Source organism: Myotis nattereri, assembly GCF_964212035.1.
Source record: "Myotis nattereri genome assembly, chromosome: 4".
Taxonomy (NCBI): Eukaryota; Metazoa; Chordata; class Mammalia; order Chiroptera; family Vespertilionidae; genus Myotis; species Myotis nattereri.
The window spans coordinates 49,220,782-49,240,368 of record NC_138079.1 but is presented as its reverse complement, the minus strand read 5'-3'; the positions used below and the strand labels follow the sequence as shown (position 1 = coordinate 49,240,368).

Below are 19,587 nucleotides of genomic sequence, written 5' to 3'. Positions count from 1 at the left end.
GAATCGCTGACGACTTTAGAGTCAGTGGATGGTACATTTACGGCAAAAATGCATAGCATTATGAAGTCTCAGGAGGGAGTAACAGCTATTGAACTAGTTGAACCGAGTTATGGCTTTCTTGATGTTCTGTGAAAACATCATTTTGGGCCAAAAGTCCAAAGTATGTGTGCATGCTTGGTGTGTGTGTGTGTGTGTGTGTGTGTGTGTGTGTGTGTGTGTGTAGTGGGGATAGCAGGGGGAGAGCAGAGAGTGTGAGAGACAAAAAGCATGAGAGGATAAGGATGAATACAAGAGAAAGAGAAAATCAGTTCTTTTGATTTGCAAGCATAAAGAGATGAAGGACATCATTGCCATACCTAATACCATTTCTTAAATGATACATATATGTGCTATTAGACCAAGTGTCCCATAAGCAATAGAGAATAATATTTAAGAATGAAGACCAAACTGAATAACTTCAAAATTCTGCCTCCCATTTACTGATTAGTGGCTTTAGGCAAGTTATTTAACCACCAGAACGCCTCAGTTTCAGCATCTGTAAAATGGGGATAATAATACCACCTACCTCCTAGAGTTGTAAAGATTAAACACGATGATACATATAAAAGCACAATGTACTAGTAAGTGTCCGTAATTAGTAAATTATCATAGCACTACATTATATTTTGATTATTTTATCTTCCTGCCAATGATTATCACTTAGTGCTTAGTGGGATAATTATTTTGAAATGTTTTAAATAATACCTTAATTCTGTTTAAATTGGGTTACTTTCAGGGTAAGTCTCTAATTCTGATGCCATGGTAGGCCAGTATTAATGATCACTAAGTACAATATAGTTCTTCAAGAATATCAAAACCTATCACAGAATCAGGTGTTATTAAATAAATATTATATTATTTTTAGAACCATAAATGGAATAAAAGAAACAAAATTATTCCATCTATAAGTTTTAAAAGTCATTTATTGAAACTTCTCAATTTCAGGTAGATTATTGCTGAGTTTTAATAACAATTCAGGTTGGAGGAAGCGTTTGATGTACATAGAATTATTAGGTGGTTTTAATAGTGAACACAGCCTCACCAGGAATTCTAAAGGTTTTTATTTGCTTTAGCATGTGTATTAGCCACTTTTGAAGAATGCATTAATATTTCTTTTTTCATAATTTTGGTTGTATGTAATAAGATCAGTAGAATAAATGTATGATGACCAGGTGTCATTTACTCATCTTTCTATTCCTTCACAATCACGCTCGCAAATAATGGGTTTTTTTTATAGATATTTGTTGAATAAATTAATGAATTGTATTTACTAGTAAAGATGAAATAGTTAAAAAATAAGTAAGTGGCACTCCCATGTCATTTTTTAACTTTCCAGATTTGAGGGATTGTTAGTTTTAATGATAGTTTATCAACTTTGAGATGATGAACAAGTGAACTTATCTTAATTTGGGTATTTTTCTTCATGTGAGAAGAAATCTTACATAGGACAGAAAATGCAGAATTTTACCTGAGGATTACGCAAAGGAACAAATTTAGATAAGATGTGGATGAAAATTGACCTATTTCTGGTCTCAGAGTCTGTTTACCACCTTTTTGTCCAGCTTTTATAGTCACTTAATTTCTCAAAGAAATTCCTATTTTGGATGACAGGTAATGTTGACAAGGCCTGCCCAGTTTAGACCACCTGTGGAGTTGCAATCTCTTGAAATTCTTCTCATGCTCTTAAATAATGGCCCTCTAGTGTGCACCTTGCATTCAGCTTTCAGCCTTGCATTCAGCCTGTCTAAAGAGTGCTCAGTGCAAGGAATGCTTGCAGAGTGGACTTCCCTGTGGTAAAACAGCATGGACGGCTCCCAACACTGCAATCAAGGAAGCCTCTAAAAGCTTTAGTTTAAAAATAATAATAATAATAATAATAATAACAAATAATGTCTGTGTGAAGATGATGGAGCCCTCTAAGGCACATGAGCTTTGAGAATTATCCCATCTGCAACCCCCTCCCCCTCCTCAGTAGCCCTTTCCAGGGTTATGATTACTGGAAAATGGCTGTTAATCACCAGAATTTTTTTTATTTTCCTACTGCAGCTGCTTCAGTCAGAGTAGTAATCTATTAAACAACTTGGTCTCCAGTTTAAAATTTGCATTGTATACTGTATAGAGTAAATTTTCATTGTAATCAGAGAACGTCCTGGTACGATTTGTAGAAGCACGTTTGTTTTTATGGATGGACCTCTCCAGTGCCGTGGAGCCAACTGTTTAAACAATACTGTTGTTGATCAGCATAAAATAAAACAGTGTAGTACTACTAAGTGCGCACAGTATTTACAATAGTCACATTTGCAGAATATTTGAATTGTGGCATCTCTAGCACATGGCAGTATAATGCCCACATAATTCATAACTTAACACAGATATTTAAAATTTGACTGGAACTTCAAAGGGTTTTTGAAGGTTAGCATTCTTGTACCAGACTGTGGTAGAGTAATTTGGCCTCTTTTTTGACATTCATGCTTATTACACTTGCCATAATTTGAAGAAATAATCCAAAACCTGAGTCAATATTTAGTGCGGGAGGAGGACAAAACAGCTCTATTTAACAAAGGACCCTTTTAAAACACATTCTTATATGTAAAATTGACAGGCTACAAGAGGTGGTTGGATGAAGTTCATCATGTTGGAAAGAACGTTTCAATTAAAGTTGAACACTTTCTCTACCAGGTCTTTTTTTCTTCATTTTTTATTTGCTGTGCCAAGGTATCCATGTGCGTTTTCCACTGTCATCTGGCTCCTTCCCAGCAGATGCACACAATCTGTTCTGCTGTCACTAACAGGGTTCGGTTTATGAAGAGAATGTGTCAGAACATGCCACTGTAGTCACTTTTACAGGTTTTTTTAAAGAGTAACTGAGAATATATGCATCGCCCTAGTTTTATTGTACTCAGCCTTTAAGAGATTTCGAAGAAACTTTTATAACATTCATCGACCAAAAGCTTTCTTCCAAACATATTTTTGACCAAATATTTGCTTTCCATTAAAAAAATTTTAAGGTTCACAAACATCTTTAATGATTAGCAATATTTATTGTATTTAAATTTAAGAGTAGGTTTATATAGTTCTGTCTGAAATCAACCAAATATTTTTATGAAAATATCAAATTTCCAAATTGATTACTTTATGATCAAATAATCTCCTACTAAAATCTAACCTATTTTCCTACTCAAGTCAAAGCTTTATTTTAAAATATTGTGATATACAAGTTAGGGTATGGTCATAAATATGTTATTTGAATTCATAGGTAATGTGGGTTTCTTAAGTCTTTAAGACCATTAAATGAAACCAAAAACAGTTAAACTATCTTATCCTATGGAGAAACTTGATAAACTGTACTCTGATAATAAGGTGACATTTTTCTTTTGTAGCATAATGGGTCAATACTTCTGAACTGATTTTATTTATTAAAGTGTCTCTATTCCTATCAAGTATTCTAAATAAAAATTCAATTTTTGTTGTATTTTTCATAGAAAACAATTTCTCTAATTTTACATAAATTTTTAAAAAATGAGCACTGCAAACCTACATTCATTCCTGAAATAATGAGCATAATAAGTTAGCAGAATTTTAAGTTTTAAGTATGTGTAGTAAGTACATACTGTGTGTATAGGTACATGCAGAGAGAGTGGACACATTAACATTTTGTATACAGATCATGGTCTGTAAGTATCTCCCAGAACTGAAGATTTTAAAATGTACTTAAATACTAATTTTAGATTTTTAAAGTAATCTTTGACATGAAGAGCAACTCAAAGTTCTGGAAAATTACACATTTTTATCAGTTATAATTCATATCAGCTAAAAGTGAAACTATATTAATGAATAATCACATACAAATTAAGCATTAATTATATATATTTTTATAGGATAACTAGTTACTATGTTTCTTCATAAAGATAATTTGTGAAATACATTTTAAGGCATAATTTCTGTCATAACATGTATTGTCATCACATAGACAACTCAAGCAATGTACATTAAGAGACCTTTCTGAAACAACTTTGCACATTTTAGCAAGAAAATAATTTACTTGGACTTTATGGGCTCTATTGTCATATCATGCAGATTAACTGCTAAATTATCTTGTCTAGAGTTGTATCAACTGCTTGTTATAATAAGTTTTCTTAATTCCTAAAGAAAGAAGAATTCTTTTTCATTGTATTTTAAATATAAAAATGTATACGTCTTTCATAAATTGATTTTGTAATGCTTTTGATGATGTGAACAGGGCACATATGTTTAAGATGAGTGATAAAAGACTTTTCTGAAATTACTTTGCTTTTTATCTAGTCTATAGGTACTTGAAATTGTTTAGTTTTTGGTAAACCTGAATATTTGCTCTTGGGATAAAAAGGCTACTCTATACCAAGAATCACAAGTGGTGAACTGAGAAAATGTTTGGTTGAATCCCATGGAATGTCAGAGCCTCCTACTCTTCTCAAAGCCTTCAGCGGTGGGGTGGGGAGATTTGCCGTCATTCATTACAAGACGTAGATTTAGCCTTGCTAACTTACTACTGCAGTATTAGGGGAGTAGTGGGAGAACAACGAGAATCTTTTCTTTTGCTACAATTTGAATATATAACACCATTTTGAGACAAAACTCCATAGACAGACTTAATTGTACTTATCTTGAATGACTAATCTTCCACATTTTCTATTTATTACTCAAAGTGTTAATATAATCCTAAATTTCATTGGGGAAATAAAAAGCTTACTCCTCTTAGTGAGATTCAACAAACTTAAAGGATATTTGCAAATATGGTTTACCCTGTGAAATATTTTTAGATACCAGATCTTCTAAAAAGACAGGCTCTTTTATTTATAATACTTTATAATGAAATAATTAGATTTTTTTCTAATTTTATTTTTAAAAATTAGGGAAAATTAGCTTTGAAACTTGAAATTTTCCTGGTTCTTTAGCGTATGAATGATGGGGTTAGTTTATCTCAAAAATACTTTTTTGAATTTTGCCAGTTGCTTCAATTTCCAACATGGATACCACCCTCCTTTGTGGTTGGGAGGTAGTTCTTTCTTTGCATTTGCTTAGTCATAGGTCTTTTTGGAGCAAAGACAGACTATTTTTGTGAAGCTGTCCCCAAAAAAATGTATTATTCATAGCCTACGAAGCCCATCAAAGAGTCTCAGTGCGCGGGTAATGATAGGTTGGACGGCAGTGACCAGAAGGGCTTTCTTTAGGGGATTTAGACAGTCAGATCCTTTTTCCATCTGCATCAACATATGTTGACCAGTTGGTTTTCAGTGCTTGCTGGCTTGGTGGTTCGAAGTAAGCCTGATCTTCTATAAATATAACTGATATTTTCAACTATGACTTGGAAATCCCACTTTTACTTTTATCCAGTGTCGCTACTCAAGATATCTCTAAAAATTCTAATATCTTTTTGATATGTGTAAAAACGTGTTATTAATGTGAAAGTGCTAATTACAGCTATTTTGATACAATCGCAGCTAACACTTTTTGATCTTACTGTACATTGGGACCCTGTTCTAAGAGCTTGCGGCATCACCGCATTAACTCACTTATTCCTCAAAACCAAATGAGATAGGCATGATCCACATTCTACAGATGAAGAACTAAGGCAAAAAAAATGTTAGCATCTTGCCTCAAGTTATCCACTTAGCTAATGGCAAAGCTAGAACCTCAAACATAATCAGTCTCCAGTGTCTGCTCTCTTACCTACCAAGCCAAAAATCTCACATACATTATCTCAGCAATAGACAAGAAAAAGAAAATGACTAACCTCCAGAAACTTAATTTCACGTGGCATCTTGAAGAAAAGTATTCAGTAACACCAGAAGGACATATTTAAAGCTATGTTTGACTATGCTTATGTGATTTGTTTGTATGGTTTTTAAAGAGACGTGAACTAATTCTTGCTCTATGATACATTTCTCTATTGTTAACCTGGAGGAAAAAAATATTATATATATATATAATCTTTAATCAAAATGTGAACATCTAGTTGTATCTCATCTCTGTGTAGTGACCTCTAGTTTGCTTCTCACTTTTTGAGCTGTTTTAATTTTTAACCTTTACTTGTAGGAGTCATCGTAATTTATGTAGTTTTAATTTAAGAATGTGAGCTGTATGACAGAATATATAAATGGATATTAAATGGATTTCGGGAGTTTTCAGTTAATTTAATTAGTTTAGGTGGATTTTCTGGAGAATTTGAATTCAAGCATGCCTTTTAACTTTCTCTTTGTAGTTGAAAAAGAAAATAAACAACAAAACCTTAAAACCAGAGATAGATGTGAAATAAATACTGACAAGTTAGGACAGCTTGCATTATATTTGAAAACTAGGGGATGTTATATCAAGTTTATTCATCAAATGGATGGCTGTTGGTTTTTAATTGAATATTTCTGTGTTTAGTAAAAGGACTTTTAAGAAAGGAAAAGGATCACTTTTAGAATTTTTACTATGAGAAATAATATGAACTTTCTTGTTCCTAGTATAGTTTTCTTGTTCTTTCATAAAAGAATTACCATACCCTTGACTAGAAGTAAGGGCAGAGAGGCTGGTCAGAGATCAAACAAGACTCACATATTTATGAATTTCCAAATGTATACGCTTTGGACTTCAAAATTAATAGCTACCATATCTTTAAAGTCATGAATTCCTTGCCAAATTTCCACAGTGAATTTTAGTAACTACATTTGGTTCCGCTTTATTTTGCTGTTGAAGAGAAGCAAATGCTTATATGGATTACCGTGCAAATACCAAAATAACCTGTGTTCTCTGCATTTAAAAATGTTTTTTATTCGAAATGTGACTTTAAGATTTGGGAATTAGATGTGTAATTTGGAATTAATTGGTTACAGTGATAAATGGCCTCCATGTCACATTGTGGTGCCCATTGCGAGGGGAGTTTAGTTTGCTTTATGCAATATTAAGTGCCACTGGTACTGCTCAGAGTTCATTTCTCTCTTTCTAATAAAGCTAGTTATGTCTACTTCCTAATGTGATTTTGACTATGGTTATATGAATTCCCTCTTTGGAACCTTCCAACTGTAAAGCACACTCTTAAGATTCCATAAAACACCAGATTTATATTTAGTATCCATTTGAGTTCTAAATATACAGGAAACAAGTATTCACTATAATGGCCTGGATTACCCAAACATTGAGGAGGAAGTCATAGCTGTGGACTAATTCTATAAAGGATTATTACATGACGTTATTAGTATTATTTCCAGAAGAAGAGTATGATGTAGCTACTATTGCATTTTGAAAGCCTTTTCAGAAATTTTGATTTTTCCAAGGACTAAAATCAACTGACAGTTTTCACAAACAGAATCCATTCAAAAACTGAACTGTAACCAATCTTGGGTATGTATTAAGTGACAGGGTCACAGGTATAAAACATTCCTTCTAGTTAGTTTACAGCAGTGGTTTCAATCCTGTCTATAGGAGGAGCTTTTAAAAAATATCGATGTCCAGGTCCCACCTCCAGATTTGAATTCAAATGGACTGCCATCCAGGCATTGCTGCTTCTCAAAGCTGCCTGGTGATTTTCGTGTGAATCCTGGGTGACAGCACATTCTGAACGTTAAAGAAACAAATACTGTAAGCTCTGCCCATAGAAATATTTAGTGCTGTTCCCCAAAACCCCCCTTTGGACATTCACTACGAATATGTTAATCAGTCGATGCATTCACTAAGTATTTAATAGGAGGTGGAAATGTATTGATCAGTCAGTCCATTCACTCAGTGTTGAATGGGAGGTGGCTTGCTAGATGTTAGGGATACAAACGTGAAAGTTGGAGTCTCTGAGGGGTTCAGCCTGATGAGGGTGATGAGCATGGCAGGTGTGGTTTTGAATGTAATGTGAATAAAGTTACACTGCAGGTATGTCGTCGGTAAATGGAATGTTCAACTTCTTGGGAGATGACTGGTCAGGCCTGTCTTCAGTAGGAGAAAGGACACCTAAGATGAGTCGTAAATGAGGAGTTAAATCCTGGCAGTGTTCTGGAAAGGGAAATGTTTTTATATGAACTCCCATGTTCTCAACTTTGCCTCTGCATTTGGAGAAGCTGCCCAGGCCTTGCCCAGGACTTTAGGTTCTGCTGAAATTGGGGGCAGCTAATGAAGTTATGACGATGGTAGCAAAAGTAGGAAGCATCTACTAGTAGTTAATCCCCTTTCCATTCTCTGGTAACACAAAAACCTCACCATTACAGACGGACCTCGAGGTGACCTCCAGTATTTGCTCCTCCTCACCCCCACTCCCACCCTACTTCCTAGACACAGCTGAAAGGAAGGACCGCCTGGTCCATGCCCTCCCCTGCAATTCACTGTTTTGACAAGTTATGAATGAGGAGAAGAGCATCAACACGGAGAAACCACCACAAGAATATTTCATACAGTGGACACTATTATCTCTTAGAAAATTTAATTTTAAAAAAACTTCAAGTAGTATATTTTCTTTTTTGTTATTTTAAAAAAGCAAAAGTACATAAATAAATGCACTTTAGGGATATCATACCCTTTGGAAAAAAATCTTGTGTACTTTAAGAATGAGGTATGCTTTTATAAGGGAATAAATCTATAAGACATAACAAGCCATGGCCTTATAAAACATATAGAATTGAAGAAATTGGACTTGTTCTTTCTATGTTGCCAAACATACATACAACACATGCATGTACATACACACACCTGCGCACGTGCTTCTGTGTGTATATCAGAGAACAGAAAAGGCAAGCCATACCAGAAAATAAGCAGTAAGTTACAAAGTTACAAAGAAATATATTGCATTATTCCATAGGAAACCTTACTGTAAAATGAGTCACATCTAGTTTTATGGGGGTGGTGAGGTGGGGTTAGATGGTCGCTTAGTTACATAATGGGATAAAATTCCGAGTCTATAAAGCAACTTTTCATTCCAGCTACTAGACCACATTATCTCCACAAACCAAATGACTCTTCATTAAATAAGCCCAGTTTCATCTTGGGAAGAAGGAAGGTGAACTGGACTGTGCTGCTTGATTATATATCATTTCCCAGTGACTGGAGTAGAGAATTAAATTAGTTATGAAAGACTGAAAACTTTGTTTTAATGGATTGCCTTTTTGGAAGTCATAAAATATACTGAATTTGATCTCAAGTAAGTTATACATTAGCACCCCACATGCAATTAGAAAATTATCACCTTGAGTAAATTAAGTATACAGCATTGAATTCACTTAGAGTATTATTAGAGATTTACAAGTCAGTAAATATCATAAGGTGAGATTTATACTTTTAATGCAACTGTAAACCCTCCATACAGTCAATATAAAATGAGTGATTCTCAAGTCCTTGGAAGCCCCCTGCGCTGGTTTTGCAGGAAAGGGGCATATTTATTACGACCATTTTATCTCTGAAAAGAAGAGCTTTCTATGATTGCAACTTATAAATTTATTGAGTGTCAGCGAGGTTATCCAGATGAGTTTTTCTCTCACATCATGCAATAGCCGAGAAGCTCTTCCATGGCCGTCAGCTCATAAATGGATAGACTGATAACTTTCAAGAGCGTACTACATCCAAGTAAGGTAATGCTATAACATACCTGTAAGTAGGGTGTATACCTGTGTATTTCTGAGAGAGTTTCATACCCTGGATTTCAAGACTTGGCTTCACATTTGAATTCTTAGAGAGCTTTTAGACATAACAGTGCTGGCCAATGGGCTTCAGTGAGTCTGATCTCATTGGTCTGGGATGGGTTTACATATCATTAATTTTTAAAAGTATTCCAAGTGATTAAAATGTGCAGCCAGGGTGAAGAACCCCTGTCAGCATTCACAATCTTTAGAACTTCGAATCATATTGGAACATGGAGGTGAAGTAAATAAGGGACATTAGCGTTACTTCCCTTCTAACTATAAAATTGAGGAGAAAATAAATGGAATTCCTAAGTTATAGCAGGGAAATGATCTCTTCCATAGAATCTTCTTTTCCCTGGTTTATGAGACCAGCTGTATCATTCCAGTTTCTAAATTATTGGCATTTCTAAAGATGAAGTAACAGGGGAAGTGATGAACTTTATAAATAGACTGCCTGAAATATTTGGCATGAGGGGTCAAGATGTAGGCGAAGCTCGAAAAAGACTTTAGTTTGTGTATTAGCCAGAGGCCAACAGTTGTTAAATTCTCTAAATGTCCTTAAAAAAGGAAAGAGTAAGAATCCCTTTAAGAACATGATTTTTTTTTTCTCCAATGTGTAGTCAGTAAAACCCAGAGGGGAAAAAATGTACCTTTCGAGCCAAAATTAGGTCATGCCAACCACAGCAAATTGGAAGCTCTACTTAAAATGTAGTCTTGCAGGATTGCTGTGGATCATCTTAATGTCACTCACGTGGTGGGCTGACGCTTCCCGATCATGGCTCTGGGCTCTGCTGGCTGAGTCTGATCGCCCCAGTCGGGCTGCAGTTGCCACACCAACATGATCTAAGCTTGTGTCTGAAAGGTATGTTCTGGAATATAGCATTTTTTAAGGGGAAAAAAAATTGCAGTTTCTTTAAAAAAAAAAAACACCAACAAAGCAAAAAACTGTTCATTTTGCTTTATGATTCTAGAAAGGGGAGATGTTAAAGGAACCAGGGACTAGACAAATCCACAAGAGTGGCCAGCAGGCGTGCCATCCGGCCGATTAGGAGAACATTGCCAAAGAATTAACCTTACCATTAAAAAAAGAAAGAAACCTACAAAGTAATCGTTTCATTCATTTATTTACCTGCTCACACTAGAAGTAGCAGGATTGTTCTTTTTCCAGCCCTGAGGGATGTGGAAGAAAAATAGAAGGCAATTCATTCATTTCATTGGCACTTATCAGTATTAGAAAGTTGCTTCTGTAAAATGCAATATATTTCCATTATGTAAAAGAAAACTGCTGCTTTTTTCCTACCTCCAGAACCTACCATTTCATTGGTGTTTCTATTCATTATTTGAATGTGGAACTGGCCATTAAAATGTAACAAATTTCCATTACATAAAGGAAACTTATACTCTTTCCTACTTGCAAAAAGTATTTAATAAAATGATAAGGCCTGAAGGCTTTAAACACTATTTTGGAATGCACTAGAGAACTTTATCAAGTTGTGTAAGGAAAGTATTAATGTTTATTATAGTATGCAATGTGTTTGTTCTGTTCTCAAAGAAAAAAAAATCCTAAAGTATACTTTTTGTTGGACACTATGGAATTCAGTCTTACCAAAAAAATTTATCAAATTTTTGGATTTGTTCCAAATGAGCACATATATTTTCAGCTGGTGACTTTTTAGCCATTAGTGTTACATCTTTGTCATAATTGCAAAAAGAAGTTTTTATCCTCCACAACAGCTTTCCAACATGGACAGTTAATTGTATTGTCTAGTTTCCAAGTCATTGGCATCTCTCAGGATGAGGTAGCACTGGATATTTAGTATTCTCTCAGCTATGAACCAAACTGGTATATTCTGTAGGGCTGTGAAAAAAAGGAATGCTTTTTTTTCTATTATAGAATACTTCATTCTTTAATTACTTAACAGAGGAACATTTTTGTGCTCGACAACATTCTTTTTTATTTTTCTTGCATGCTGCTTCTACACTCTTTGATAACACAGGAAATAAAAGGCCTAATGCGGTCCTGAATGAGCATTACGGAAATCCTTCACAGAGAAGACACTTGAGCTGGACGTTAAAGAAAGCGTTTGAATATGCCATGTCTTATTGCCACATGTCCTGCCTTTTGAGAAGACTTTAGCACACCACTGTGTACCCAATAACACAGTCACATCCCCAACACAAATGATTTGTGTCCCCAAAATCTGTTTTAAAATTGGAAAACCCAGGATTTACTTTACATGGAAACAGTTTTACACATGGTTAGCTACTCACATTGTGCCCACAACAACCCATTGTACAGTTACAATAAAATTTTTTAAAAATAGTAGGAAGCCATGCGGGTGTTGTAACACAAATAACTGGATTAGATTGTTCAAAGTTTCCTTAACCAGTAATGCTTGGCCAAAGCATTCTTTGACATGGCAGGTGGAATTTTTGCGGAAATAATGAAAACAGTTTCTAAGTTTCAAAATGTAGTCTGCCATGTACAGACCTCAGGATCGTATGCAGTGTTCCTTCACAGTGCAGATATCTTTCCACCACCTTCCTGGGAGAACTTTCAACATAATGTTTAGATGTATATTGGAGTTTGAAGGTTAGTGCTTAAAGATTGCAAGTATTCTTAGTTTATAATTTCTTTTTAAAATAGCTATTTTCTGTTTCTTACTGCAAATATATCATAAGCATCACTCTAAGTATTTATTAGTCATTGTTAGCTACCATGTAGAACATCTGAGGAAGCGTTTTCCCTAAGGGATGACTGAATAAGAACTAAAGAAGAGGACAGGGGGGATTAACAAGGACGTGTGCATGGTGAGGGTGCCGCAGAAGGATCTGACTAAACTAGCACTGGGATTCGGGCAGTTGGGCTCCAAACTTCATACCTTTATTGGCTGTACTGTGCTGCTTTCCATGGCCTCTAATTATCTCTTCTGGGCTACCCTCCTCCAAAATGTCTGAGGCCAGCTTTGAGTTTTGTTGCCCAGGTGTCCAAAATCTAGTCTCTTCCTGGCATATAGTTAATAGTTATTTGTTAAATAAATGAGCAAATTAATGCTGCCACTTTCTTCTCTCTGAATTATAATCTTTGTGGAGTCTTGTTCATTGTAGGATTCCCTGATGTGACTGGGAAAGTGCCTGGAACATATTGTAGGTGGATAATATGCATAAGTGGACTTGAATTGAGGAAAAAAAATGGGTAGGACTTGAGTTAGAATCTCTTCTAAGCCCTGGATGTGAGGTGATTTGCATATGTACAGAAATAGAGATATATGCGTTGAGTTTATTTGAAGTAAACATTCACAAGATAGATTTTATTATCAAGAAATGCCTAAACATATTAAAATGAGTTAGTAAGAAGAGTACTTTATTGAATGGCTTTATGAGTCTAAAAACATTAATTCATGTATTTAACACGAAGAGTTGGTAGTGGTGCTTTTTTAACTTTGTTGTTTTAAAACGACTCCTTTAAGATTTTTCTGTGTACCACCTAGACTTGGACCATAATTGATGCACACATTCAACTACTTTACAAGACATGTGGAGGAAAAGAACGAAAGTTCATGCAACATGAAGTCCATTATTTAACTCACTGCTTTTTTAAGTTATTCTACTACTGATTTATCAACTCAACTAGTTGAGTTTTAGAAAAAGAAACTGTAAATAGTTGAGAAAATATCCAAAATTATTAAAGTGAAATGTATCATCTTATTGTGATATGTAGTACTGTCCTTAACGCTTTGATATGTTTTCTAAAAAGTGAAGTAACTTGTTTTGAGGATAAACATATTTTTCAGATTATTTAAGAAAATAAAGTTAAATACAGGATATATATTTTTATGCTTCTCAAGGTATGCTAATAGCATTTATCAAGACTCATTCAAATCCCAAAATTAATTATGGCAATTAAAAAATAAAATATAAATATGAGAAAGAATTCCAAAGCTCCTTTACAGATTCGTGTCTGTTCTTCAGGCTTCTACAGTAAAGGAAGCACTGGGGCTGACACCCTTGCAGGGCGCTTTTGACTCTCTGCTTGCTCATCCCCCTTCCTGCACGTAGAGCCGCTTTATAGAGTAACACACACAAACTGTTCTAGAATGGGTCAGTATATTCACATACTTACTAAAATTAGAATGTGTTCTCAGAAGCACTAAAGTAAAACCCTACAGACTCAACTGAAGACAATCATGGTTCATTGCAGTTCTTTTTTCTTATCAAATAGAAATATCATCAACTTTTGTGCCTTTAGTAACCATGGTTCTCAAGGATTTAATGAAATGATAAGGGTACAATAGCATTGTAAAGTGGAAATACTGTACAAATGTAAGTTATTCTAAACTCAGCTTAAATTGCAAACTCCTTGAGCTTGGGGACTGGACCATATTCAAGTATCTTTGTTTTCTCCCTCATTTAAATTAATGTTTTACACGTAATAGATGTTCCATAAATGTTTGTTGAATTGAACTGAATGAAGCAAGTGACTGAAGGGTAATAATTGTGCCTAATTCAAATGACAAAGACCTAGAAAAAACATTTAAATAAGTACTTCCATCATAGGGCCTTTCCTTTTAGAATTATCATTTCCCATAGCTGACTTTCAGAAGACGTTATGTGTACCTATTTTATGTTTATTAATTTCTACCTTGGACTAAAATTAATATTTAAAGTGTCTTTCTCAATTTGGTAAAAATTAATTTCTTTGGATGGCAGATACTAAGTTTTACTCATCTTTGTATTCAGGGTATACTGTCTGATGAATTTATAATGTCTCAATTAACAAATTACTCTTTGAACCAGATCTGCTATAATACCTGATTGGCTGAACAATGTTGATCATAACCAAAAATTCTTCCTGTTGAAAGACACATTTATGAGTCATTAAAAGACAGTGTATCTAATTGGCCCTGGTTGGAATTCAAGTTTTATTCAATTGATTTATATAAGTTGGAATTTTATTGTTTTGTGATAACCATCTAACTAGGTTGATTTCTTATTCATGTAAATATATGAAGAACCAAGTACATTGGAAAGGGTTTATATCTTTTGTAAATCTATAAGTTAGACATCTAACAAAAGCTAACTCAAGCCTTTTATCTATTCCACTTCTAGTTAGCATTAGTGTATAAGGAAAACAAAATGATAGTCAAATCATAGGACTTACTCTTCATTAGCAATCTTCATGGTATGTCTATAGTAATAATATTGTTATCTAAATATTACAATAATTTTTTAGCATAGATTTTATTTATTCAGGCCATTTCTAATTGCCTATGCCATTTAAGTATAGTGATTTATTGCAGTTTTCAATTTATTGAATGTCTGGGCATTATGTAACTAATGGAACATTTCTTAGTCGGCTGTGTACAATCCAGTCCAGAAGACCTCATCATCCATTAGGTGGTCATCTTAGCTAGAGCTGCATTTTAACACTACATTCTTAAGAGCAGCATAGGTATCACTTTAGTTACCATTGGAAAATATAATACTTATGACAAAAATCCATGTTCAAAAATTTTGCTTTGTTATATGGTACACTCATTTCAAATGATGGTTAATACAACCAAAAACCAGTGCTTAAATAAATTGAACATTGCCTTGAATGTTCTTTTACAGGAATTTATTTTAGAAAATGATTCTGAATACCTTTTTTCATTATGTTTCATGCATTTTCTTCATCTCAACTTTCATCTCTACTACTGGTATGTTTAAATATGTTTTTCCTTATATTTATTAATAGAAATAGCTTTAAATTAACTTTTTAAATTATTTAGAACAGATTTAAAATACATAGTAAATGGGTGTGATTTTTAAATATAAATTTGACTATTTTTAATGAATTTGAACACATTTTAACATACAGTTCTAAAAATTTTAATCTTGTTTTCATATCTAAGAAGATACTAATCACTTTTTGTTTGTCATTGTAGTACTAAGGGATTTAGAAAATTGTGTGAAAATTATTTCCATATACAACCACTTTTGGTCATTTAAATTATCATTTGTCCTTATGGAAACATTGCAACCTAAAATACAAATACAGTTTGATAGTTTATTTAACAGATGATCCCTGACTTAGGATAGTTCAACTTACAATTTTTTGGCTTCACGGTGGTGTGAAAGTGATACACATTCAGTAGAAACTATATTTAGAATTTTGAATTTTGATCTTTTCATGGCCTAGTGACAAGCTCAGCTCTTTCATTATGCTGAGCAGGGGCAGCCATCCACAGCTCCCAGTTAAACATGTGATCATGAAGGTAAACAACAGATACTCTATAGTGTATTCATTGTGTTAGATGCTTCTGCCCAACAATAGGCTAATGTAAGTGTTCTAAGCATGTTCAGGGTAGGCTAACCTATGATGTTCAGTAGGTTATGCCCTGAGCACATATTAAATGCATTTTGACCTTAACATATTTTCAATCTACGATGGGTTGATCAGGATGTAACTCCATGATAAGTCAAGGAGCATCTGTAATATGACATCTAAAGCACTTATGGATTGAATTTGCTTGTATTGATTGCATTATAAAGCTTCAAGCAATAATTATCCCAGTACATTTTAGTTCAATTAGAATGCTTTAGTGTTGTTTTGTGAGATTCTGAAAATATTTTAAGATTTCAAGTACCTAGGATAAATATTATTGTCTATTTGCATGATTATAAATGCATAGATTATTTTAATTTAAAAACATAAAGATAGAGAAGAGTACATTAGTAAATACTGAATGTTTACACCTTAAGATAGCTAGCTGGTCAATCCGAATGTGAAATTATTAACATTGGTGGCTTATAGAGTTAGCATATAGAAGCTAAAAGTTAGTAGAGAAATTATCCAAAGCTAAGTAAATCCACTAAATCTATATCCGATACTTTTAAGACAGGTTGATTGATTGAAATGTGTGTTTCCTAGAAGACAAAGCAAAACCTTGGCATTATTCTAATAATGAAATACAGCCAAGTTCATTAAAAATATCTATTCTTCACTTAAAATTTAATTATCCTATCTAATAAAAGAGTGATATGCAAATTGACCATCACTTCAACACACAGGATGGCCACCCCCATGTGGACACAAGATGGCTGCCACAGTTAGGGGGGACCAGGCCTCCAGGGGAGGGCAGTTGGGGGCAACCAGGCCAGCAGGGGAGGGCAGTTAGGGGAAACCAGGCCAGCAGGGGAGGGAAGTTAGGGGTGACCGGGCCAGCAGGGGAGGGCAGTTGGGGGCAAGCAGGCCTGCAGAGGAGAGCAGCCCTGACCAGGCTGGCAGGGGAGTGGTTAGGGGGTGATCAGGCTGGCAGGCAGAAGCAATTAGGGGCAATCAGGCAGGCAGGCAGGTAAGCGGTTGGGAGCCATCAGTCCTGGATTGTGAGAGGGATGTCCTATATTGGAGAGGGTGCAGGCTGGGCTGAGGGACACACACACACACACACACACACACACACACACCCATGCATGAATTTAGTGCACTGGGCCTCTATTATATCATAAGTTCTTAGTGATCTGTAAGTCACACATATATGTAAGTATATATATATATAATTTGTAATTCTGGGCATTATGTGGCCCTAAAGAGCAATGGGCTTCTATATTTGCTCCAACTATAAATTTCTCCATTCTCTCATCTATTTTGGCAATTGTCATTCATATGTTGTGTTCTTAAAGCAATCAAAGTAGCCATCATTTTTTATTAAAATGTTGGATTCACTTTAGCCTGAGGTGAAGGGCAGAGTCACATTGTGTAGGTTCCAATCCCAGAGCCACCATTTATCTTGGTCAAGAGAAGTCCTCTTTGCCTCATTTTCTCATATGTAAAATGGACATAATAATGAAACCATAAGGTTATGAGGATTAAATTAGCTAATATATATAAAGAGAACATGACACAAAATAATATATTTGAATCTGATTTTTGTAATTTAAATAACAGTTGTTTGCTTTCAACTTCCAGTTGGAGAAACTCATTTGTAATGCATTTGTGATCCAAGTCATTACCAAAAACTGTGTAACTATAAATGAAATAAAATAGAAGTAGTGGTTTTATGTGAAAGCTATAGATTGGTGTCTGATCTAGTCTCCTAATTATGCATTTAATAAGCCTATTAAAATTCTACCTAGAGGTCCTGGAATTATTATCTCTCTTTTTTTTTAATGTCATTGTTTTATAGATGAGTTACTAAATGAAAAAAAAAAGAGAAAAGTGCTAATAGAGGAAGTTGGCATAGAGAATTGTCACAGTACTCAGCTCTTTTTATCTTTTTCTATATATAGTTTTAAAATATTGTTCAGGTCAGCTGATATGTAAGCAATGGAATGCTTTTTCATATAATCTTTCTTTCCCAATCATTTAAATAATGTTTTTGATGAATTAGTGTATATAAGGGAAACAAAGAAATCATCACCAAGTTCTAGTATCAAATTGAGAATCGAAATTGCTAATTCCCCAGATATTTTTAATATATTGCTAATCTCAAGACCAGGACTAAATTGGTATTCTAAGACTAAAGTGGTAAATTTTTAATAGAGATATCTCTTAAGGTCAAATCTTATTATAACATACTAGATTATCATTTATTCTTTGAGGGTGTGATTTATTCTACTTAAATATAAGCCCTGTAAAGGAGATGTGTTAATCTATTTTTACTCTACATACATAAATATGTCTGCTACACTCTAGTCAGTAAATGTATATTCAGAAGCCAATATGCCTAGGCTATCACTTTTCTCCTGTAAATGATGAATAATATTGATAAATGGCAATTAAAAATCTGCAATAGAGCTTAACTATTGAATACTAAATCATTTTATCACTAACTCTGTGTTCCAATGACATTTTCTAGATTAAAAAAATGTTGTTTCTACATTTAAAAAAAATATTTTGTGCTTTTGCAGCAATGTAAGCAAATGTGCACTTGAAAGAAAATTCACAATGCAGCCACAAATAATTCCCTGTAAGATTCAAAGTGCCATTTTCAAAACCAGTTCAATTTTCAGAATAGAATATTTAAAACCTCTTCTCTGCCAGACTTTACATTCCACATGTTTGGTACAATTAAAATAGAAGAGTGGTGGGTTGGAACTCTTCCATCCATATTTTGGAAAAACATATTCACTCACCTCAATTTGTCAGTGTGCATTTAGAGGTAGGTCATTATGCAGTAGAAAAGGAAGAAGAAGGCAGCTCTAACTCATGTGACTGACATCTACGGAACATGGCCATTAATACAATTTGGCAGTGACCTTGGCAGCATTGCAGGTAATCTCCTTGCAGGGATAAACTATTTGAATGATATTTCTACCATGTTAAGCACAAAGAGAATTCTCTTTGGAACTTTACCACTTAATTTTCTTTTATCCTAACAAAAATAGTTTTAAATCATCCCTTAATGATTTTCTGTTTCCTTTTGCTCTCTCAAATGACAGTCCTCTCCCACACATTGTTGCTGTCATTTTTCTGTCATTATGGGAGACTGCTATATATTTGGTAGCACATTCATAAAGGGTTGAAGTCAATTTTATTTTTACCCTAGGCATAAATTTGTGGTCAAATTTCATCATTCTACTCATAACAAAAGTTCTAAAAAGCAGAAAGCATATATAGAGAGATGTAGGTTGAAAACTCGGATGCTGAAGAAAAATTTTTATTATGCTTTATAAACCTTCAGTTTCATAATTACTATTACTATTTAGGTTTCATAAGATAAAACATGGATTTTTATCACAACTTAGATTTCGCAGTAAAAGATTCAGGTTCATCATTGCTTGTTTTGTACTTCAGCCGAGTTGGTCACATGAGAGAGCTGAAGTGCATAGAAAATTCAGGTAAATGAATGGAAAAGATCATGACAAGTAGTAAAGTTTTATAAAAACATTCTACTGCCATTGTATCTCATATTTAGTAATAATATGTACTGAAATGCTTGTAATA

The 19,587-nt window shown here is 34.2% G+C and overlaps 1 protein-coding gene across 19 annotated transcripts in view; it reads left to right on the top strand.

The window, feature by feature from the left end:
- MEF2C (myocyte enhancer factor 2C) overlaps positions 1-19,587 on the top strand; it is a 157,045-nt gene that overhangs the window by 30,463 nt on the left and 106,995 nt on the right. Inside the window, exon 1 of one of the 19 annotated variants that reach the window (XM_081089033.1) lies at positions 15,397-15,916. The exons of the other annotated variants lie outside the window; for them this stretch is intronic. The gene's annotated coding sequence lies outside the window, so the exon portion shown is untranslated. Of the gene's footprint in view, positions 1-15,396; positions 15,917-19,587 lie in introns of those variants that run through there. 19 annotated transcript variants of the gene reach the window in all.